Below are 9,074 nucleotides of genomic sequence, written 5' to 3'. Positions count from 1 at the left end.
CAATTTCCTTCTTTGAGGGAAAGTCATCCCTCAGGCAGCTGCCTCAGCTATTAAAATTATGTTTTTATATATTTCTCCTCTCTCCCTGGCTTCAAAACCCAAAATTATAGGTTAAACCTGAACCTTCAAGTAGATATAGTTTAAATATCGTCGTGCAAGAGACATAGTGTCCGTAACTGCGAAATGGCAACTTTTTTCAGGAGAGCCCCTCCAAAGAAACCTAACAGCACAATCTTTTTATGCTGTAAACTGCGTAAATGAGCAATAAAATATTTAACCAAGACTATTTCAATGTTCTAAAAACATAATCTGTGACATGGTTTTATTGACCATATTAACATTTGATATTTTTCTTTTTCTCTTCTTTTCTACAGCTGTTATTTAAAAAGCGAGATACGACTGTATGTCCTCAAAAAAAGGTTTAGGGCTAAATGCATTTACGACACAGTTTATATTATTATAAAAACTTGCTTTATATTTAACAAGAAATAATTTATTAATTTTTTGTATAAAATAATATAGTAATTGCGTAATATAATATAAGAATATATATTAAACTCTATATAACAAGCTACCCATACTTTGGGGAAAAGTAAAATACTGGTGTAAAAAATTTAACTAGTGTGGACAAAATAAAAAAAATACTAACGTATGTCATTTGAAAATCAGGAAAATTCCTAAAGTGGTAGGATTTAATTTGTCCACTTAATTTTATAATTGTTTAGGCCTATTATTAATAACACAGACTATCATAACAATATAATTTATAATGAACAATTGTTGTTTAGGGAAACATCAAACAGTGGAGACTCACACTACATAACTAAAAATAATAAATGAATATAAACCTAATTACAAATAAAAAACACTACATTGTCGAAAAATTGCATATCAATAATTCATTTTTCATCAATCAATGTCCAGCCACTTTATCTGTTCACTTATGACGCAAGTTTTTATAGAACTGAACATTTTCCTCTCCTTTTATGATGGGAGTCGATCCAGCACAAAGTCCTATTAGGTCGGCATACTTTTCTCCATTAAGCATCGGCTGGTTTTTTCTTGTACAGTTGTTTGGCCTTCAAACCTTTCAGAGTTGCATCATGTGGAATTGTTAAACTTCTGTATTCTTGAGTCAAGTGGCTAGATTTAAAAAAGATTTTGTTTGGCTCCTTCTTCAAAACCATGTACTCGACCATTGTCGGCCAGTTCAGCTTATCTCCATTATCATCAGATCGCACAGTGAGCACCTTAAGCATTTTTCCAAGTCCCAAAAAATCCATAAAGTTCTGAGTTTTCCATGCTGTGTACTGTGTAAGGTTTGTTCCTACGCGCAAGACGTATGATTGATTTTAACTCAGCTGGAACAAAAGACATTACCAGCAGTACTCAATGCCGAATTTATCGCACTGTGCGCGGAATCACCTTCATTTTGGCCGTGATAAGGCTCAAAAAATTTTAGTGAAATGAAGGAGATGTTTTGTGAGTTGCTCACAAAATGTAGTAGCATAGTAGCAATGCCTGAGTTTTTGTTCTGACCGCAACATCCATCGGAGAACAAAAATACTTCCTTTACTTTTTTGCGATCAAGACTTGAAAGGTACTTGAACAAACAAGTGCCAATATCAGATGACCCTCTTCGGCCTTGGCCCTCATGCCACACATAACATGCACAATCCTTTGTTGCAATGTCATATACGGTTAAATTGAAATTAGTTAATCTTCTGTGATAGAAAAGTTGACTATCTGGTGCTATAGGAAGTAGAATGACCTGCTGCAAATTAAAAGCGGCACATACACAAGTTTCATCAGCCAGGTTAGCCTTAAAATGCCTTTTTCAATTCCCTCACAGCCTCTTTTTCAGCTATATGAGCTTGATATCTATTTTCAAGTTCTGCTTTTTTTCTTTCATCACCGGTCCTATACGAATTGCAAAGGGTGCACTGGTCCTTTTTAGGATGATGAAACGCTAGATGCATGTCTCTAAACTCCTTCGAGTAGGTATAATAACTAGTAGTTAACCCTTTACTCTTATTTTCATTGTTAAACATTTCTACCATTTTGTAAAGGCTCAGGTCAGGATGCAAATTACTCCTTTGATGTGGATGCACGGCAATAATGTGATTCCATGCGCGGAATCGATTAATATGAGTCCTTATTGCTTCACGCACAGTAGTATCTCGGTTTTTCAAAGCTGTTGGGCGACCGCCCCTTTTCTCTTTTTCAATTACGCCTGATTCTCTTACCTTAGATAAAGTTGTACGGACAGTTCTATCCGATATGCCCAGTGTGTTCAAAAACAATTTTTTACACACAGAGATTTCTAAGTCCCTTTTTTGGTAAAAAGTATTTCAAGGTGTATTTCCTCCTCGAATCATCTTTACCACTAGTTTTTCTCTTCGTACTAGTCTGTTTCACATACCTGGCTATGAACTCCCTCTGCAACTGAAGACTACCAGTACCATAAAAGTCTTTCATAATTTGTTCCCTTTCTTCTTCAGTAATTTTTGAGCATTCATGCAAAAATTTTTCACATATCTTTTCCATTGCACCTTTCTTTCAATTCATTCCTCGCAGGCACGCTTACGTTTCTCTTCACGGCTACTCATATTTTTCACCTTTGTTTCTAAGTTCTTTTGCAATTTTCTTTTTATTTATTCTTTTTTTGCGTTCCTTGGCAGTCTCCTTTCTGCTACCATCTACTTCAAAGGATTCAGGGGTAGGACAGAGTGAACTGATCACAGATTTATTCTGACCAGTTTTCGCAGTAGGCCTATCAGTTACATTTGGAGTTGCAACAGTTTCTTCAATTTTGTGATCATTGCTACAAATACTTTTATCGAGATGGTTGAAACAAAGATATCTGTAACACAATGGACATGCAGCGTACACCTCATCCTTACAAATACCTATCTCACAGCTATTCAGTTGCTGATCATGTCTAGGGTTAGATTGTTGTTCATCATAACCTTGGGTAGGGCTTCAGTTTTTTAACTAATGAACCGCCTTCAGGACAAACAGGTTCGAGAATTAAAAGTAATTTATGGCCATCACCACATGGAGCAGCTTGTGTGATCTTTGCATAAAATACGAAGGCAATGATCACATAAAGAGTAAACGTCTTTACCACAGCATCCAATGGAACATGTTGGAAAGTAATCTGGATCTAACTCACCATTTTTCATTGTTTGTTGTGTTACACTTATCAATCAAATAGTTAGACAGTGTAATCTCATCTTCACTGTCCTTGTTGGTAGTCATTTTTCATTTAAATACACTTGAAAACATTAGAACAACAGATAAACACACAAAATTACACTACACTGAGGTTATCCTTGTTTAACATAAAGATTCAGTTTAGCCAACTGCAAAGTTTGCATTGGCCCATCACAAAACAGCTGATGCCAACTCTGAACAACAACAAAACATAAATTCCCTTCTAGCACAGTCACAGTGTATGACAGTAATGAAATGTACAAATATTGAAATATTAATTGTTTCGCATTAAAAACAATTATAAAACCTTTGAAAGGTTGAGCATTGGGATTGACGAGAAACATATTGTGTAATACGTTTTGTTAGTTACGACACTATGTCTTTTGAATAACAAATATTCCACATGAGAGACATAGTGTCGTAAGTACAGATACGTCAGTATGTTTCCTTGTATAATTGTGATAAAGTTAGTTACGACCAACCTTAAGGTAGCTATACTGGTAAAACGACAAGAGATACAGATAACGACAGTATGTCTATTCAATAGAGCACATCAACATTAGTGGGAAAAGCAGTCTTATCTCAAAATCGCTCCGACGATTTTGTAGTTACGACATTATGTCTCTCTTGCACGACGATATATGTGGTGCTATTTATTGTACATCCTTATTCATTTGGTTCATTAACTCCCAGAGTTTACATCAACTATTTGCTCAGCCCAAACCTACACATGGTGGCAATAGACATTATGACCCTTGAGAACAAAAGTGTTAAACTATGCTAAATTCAGGTACAGCAAAGTTATATTAAGTTAAAGTTTTGTGATATACAGATAGGACATGTGCAAAAGACAAAACATCCTTATACACACACTATCTATTGTCAAGTTTTATTGGTAATAATTCTCATTTATATTATTATGAGAAATACTATGTATTTAAAAGCATATTTTACATTTTTTTTTCAAAATTGCATTCTTATTTAGAATATGATGATGATGTCAAGTGTCTCTTAACAAAATTACTTTTTTTGTATCAGCAACCTTTGACTCCTGACACTTACTATATTGTATAAAATTTGTATTTAGTAAACATGTCTTTTGTTCAGTACAATATATTATTATTGTTAATATATTAATTTAACATTTTAAAATAGTTTATTTTCCACTGTTATACGAGATTGTATATAAAGATGTGCCATCAAATAATAAATCATGATAGTATTATCACAAAAAATTATTTTTCAATGTTATTTTCAACTGTAATAAATAAAATATTTTTGTGCCTATGTTTTATTGTTGTGTTTTATTTCAAAAATGCATATTTTTATAGTTAAATAGTGACTTTATTTGTACGTAATAATGTTTTTTTATTGGTCTAACCTGTTCCAAACTCTCCAACATCAGCTGGTAAAATTCGAAAGGGTTAAGTATGTTTGTCCGGTTCTCACTCTATTAAACTTTATAATACTACCATAGTCATTCAATTCTGAGATTTTAGGTATCATATATATTTACTCAGACATGTGGCAACATAATGATTACTTTCACAAAAAACTATATGAAAATTATGCTACCAGATGACCCCAGACTAGAGGTACTATTTATATCCCATATAGCTTATTATACCAGGCCAACTGTTTCTTAGCTACTAAACTATGTCCTAGTTATTGGTTATTGGTTAAAGGTCCTGGAGAATCCTGAAGCATTGTAGAGCTGTATGGCCAGTGGTCCTACCTACAAACCAGGATACCATGCTAAAGCTAGTCAACATTGACAGTGAAAGTTCGAGATTTTCATAAATGATAACTTATGTTTGACTAAAAGTTAGATTATACTTTAGGCTATTGATGTTTCAATCAGTTTATGACTTAAGCACAGTTTATTTTTAATCAACTTAGATTTATAAAAAATTGAATTTGATAAGTATATGTTTTAAAAGTCCCACTCCCTCCTAACTTTTTATAAATAGAGATGGAGTGATTTACTTTGGAGGATGTTTACATGACCAACTGAGCAGTTTTTTATGTATGAAAATGTTTGACTCCACCCCCCCCCCCCTCCAAATATGGTATTTTGGGGGTCAGTCAACATTTTAAATAGGAATCCCTAGCAAGTCACACCTCATTTTAAAGGTATTATAAAATGGAGAAGAATGGCACAAACTAATGTCACTTTATCAAATTTGGTGCCCAATTAAAGTTTGAATTTTAATAAACCCCCACAGTTTAAGTTAAATTTAAAGTTATTGTAAGGCAGATAAAACATTCACTCACTATTTATTTTGAGAACGTAGGACACAAAACCATAAAATATGTTATTGCAAGAATCAACAAACATCAACAACCATGATTAACATAGCATTTATTACGTTTTGTTTTTTTTTCTGGCCGAATCCCAATAGGAAATCCTGGGAATTCCAATAGCTGGTTTTGCCATGTCATCTCTTATTATTTACCAGTTAGCACAGTGGACTTGAAAGGCACCCGGTATAGGTTTCAGTCAATATAGTTTGTTCATGAAAGTGTTGATTTTTTGTTTTTGCAGTCTTCTTTGACTCAAATTTAGATAATCTTCACATTATACTCCCTGTGTATGTACTTCACTTTCAATATTTATGATTTAATTAGGCACGGGTAGATTTTTGGGGATGCATGAATGTGTGCTACATTTCCAGTTTCTGGTATAAAATTTTGTTATAACACATGGGAGTGAGACACACATGTAAATCAACTTGTACTACGGTAAAGTATATCCTGCTTTGACTGGAGAGGCTGGTTCAAAAGCTGGCCTCCCCTTCTCCCGGGGGGCATGACTTTGCGATTAGTGCCCTAATTCTTCCTCATGGATCTCGATAGGAGGCGGTCCCTACCCCCTAACCTTACCCATCCTGAATATCCTGTCACTCTCCGGAAGCAGTGCAAAGGTTCTTACAGGACTAAGTGCAATTTATAAGCTTCTTGTCCTAAGAGAACAAAAAAAAAAAGGTAAAGTACCTATATGATTATACTAATACTGCATATGCATGCGGCACAATTCAAATGTATAGAATTAATGCTGAACAAAATAAATAAAAAGTGGTTGGTCTGAAATTAACATGTTTTTTTTTATGTTTGCATTCAAAACTGAAACATCTATGACCCTCCATTATGATAACATATCCATAGATCATGAGCTAAATCTACCCATGCAATCAACATAATTTATATTATTTGCTGAAGAACCAAGTCGTCACCTCTCATGCACAAACCCCCCACACTCATGAGTGCAGAGTACTGAGACCAGTCCGCTACAGTACCTGCCAGTTTTATGATAAAATTAAAAATACAAAGATGTGGGTTTGATTGGGGAAGTGTACTAGATGACTAACAGGGTAGAAATACCAGCGAGCAAAGACATAATAGGTTATTTCTTTGATCATTATGAAATACAGCCAATCCTAATCCCCTGCACTTTTGTGTGTGATGTCGGCAAGTATGTGAAATCACCTGCCCAACCACTCTCCTTAATAAATGATAATTGGTATACATGCCAAAAGATTATATAATTCACTCCACCATGGAAATTTTATATATAGCTTATTAAATATTTTACTTGAGAAGAACAAATAAAATGGAAATTTCACATTAATACTTTGTTTAAAATAAAGTTGTTCTCCTAGTTTTCAATCATTGTTATGTTTCTCACTGGCTATCACAATTTTTTTTATAATTCAACTTTCCTGCAGAATCTTTGTTGCTTTTTTTTATTTAACTTAACTATTTTTTTAAATTTATGACTCTAAATCTATTTTGATTTCTTAACTTACTTTTAAGAAAATAATACTGTCATGGAAGTCCAGGTTCTCACTCTTTAATACATATGGCATCATAATTTTGAATATTAATATAATTCTGAATGAAAATAAAAATCCAAAGAGCAATCAAGTAATATTTGTTGTAAAATTTAAGAGAATTTTGATGTTAAAACTATTGTATCACATGTTTTTAGTTAAGTACATATATTGGGGTTTTGTGGTAAATTTTGTTTACTTGATTTACTATTTATGTTTTGTTTGCACCTAACCTAAGACTGTTGGATCATGTAATTAAATAGTGGTTTTATTGTGTTACAAAGCAAAACGTGTGAGAAAATCACAGTTCAGTGATCATTAAATAATAGGGTAAAAATATTTATAATTATATAAATCTATTTGGCAAGTTTAAAAGGAACAATTTCTTGTTTTTATAATTCCACCATACAGATCCTTCCAAATTCTGGTTGTTTACAAACTAACAATAAATATTACATTTCAAAGGTATTTTGGCAAATCTCGTTTTCAAAATGTCTAACATAATGGGTAGTGGAGTCAGTGTAAAGTGTTGACAAAAGGTAATTTTAAGCAGAAAATCAGTGTACCAGATCTATTCAAAAATTATAAGGATCTTTTTTTAAGAAGAAGCCCTCTTAAGCCTTATTCTGCCGTCCTCAGGGGCCATTGACCAATAGGGTAAACGTATTACAAACAATCCTTTCAAAATTAATTGAAAATCTACAGCCCTGTAAAACATTTATTATAAGTCAAATAGTAAACCAATTAAGCTACTAACAATTTTCATTTATTCATTTAAAATTATTTATTTTTTCTTTCACAATATTTATAACAAACTACTGTCTCTCATGTGTGGATGTGTTCCATTGCCAGACATAATGCAATTTGTCAGGAATGAGACATTTGTTCAAGTCATCCTCTAACTTTACCTATTATCTTTCTATGTAAATTCTATATTTTTGAGTATTTTTTTTTAATGTTCATTTAGTTAAAAAATATTTAGTTTATTGAATACTTGTGTAGACATTCCCAGATCAGGGACAGAGTGAATGCAATATTGAAGCTGAGATCTGAAATCAGGGACAGAGAGTGAATGCAATATTGAGACTGAAGATACCAAATCAGGGACAGAGAGTGAATGCAACATTGAGACTCAAAGATCCTAAATCAGGAACAGAGAGTAAATGCAATATTGAGACTGAAGATACCAAATCAGGTACAGAGAGTACTTATTGCAATATTGAGTCAAAGAAGATTATCATTTTTTCAGTTCTATCTGATTCAAGACATTTGCGTGATCTGAGCTAAAAGTTTATTATCTTATATATTATTCAGATATATCTAGTAAATTAAACTTAGTTGCATTGAAAATCGTTAACGCCAACATTCTCAAGAAAAATCCATAAAGGCATATAACATTAGAGATACCAATTCTGTCCATTAGTTGACGTCTTTTGTGGGTTAATGTCTCAAAAGCATGTTTTATCAATATTTCCACAAATTTATTTGTACAGTACATGAAGTAACTAATGCATACTTTTTAAAGTATTACAGTATTAGTTAAATATGTATTATGAAGAATGGCTTTATGATTGGGCCATTACAGTAAATGCATGTCTGCGTGTTTTAAATTTAAACAAGTTACACAAATTTAAGCTGTATTATTTTACATACCGGTACTCACATCTCTTATGCAAATTACAATGGAAGGAATACTGATATTCGATATCTTAATATCGAGTTAATGAAAAAATTTACTCATATATAACAAAACTGCTTTCTTCCTTGCTATGTAAACAATATGTATGGTACATTTAGTTTTCTTGAACAAAATACAGTAAGGTTTATTCTCAAAACATTTGCAGGAAAATCAAGACTTAGTATTAAATTAAATAATGATAAAATTTACAATCTCCAAATCATACCAAACTAATAATTTAAGATCTCTGAAACTAATTATTTACTTTTAATTCAAACAATAAATACTTTAAAAAACGTTGTCTTCAGTGATAGCCTTAAACATAGGAAGATAACGTTGATTTTAATTTT

This window comes from Homalodisca vitripennis, unplaced genomic scaffold (assembly GCF_021130785.1).
Source record: "Homalodisca vitripennis isolate AUS2020 unplaced genomic scaffold, UT_GWSS_2.1 ScUCBcl_5780;HRSCAF=12672, whole genome shotgun sequence".
Taxonomy (NCBI): Eukaryota; Metazoa; Arthropoda; class Insecta; order Hemiptera; family Cicadellidae; genus Homalodisca; species Homalodisca vitripennis.
This window is presented reverse-complemented; position numbering follows the sequence as displayed.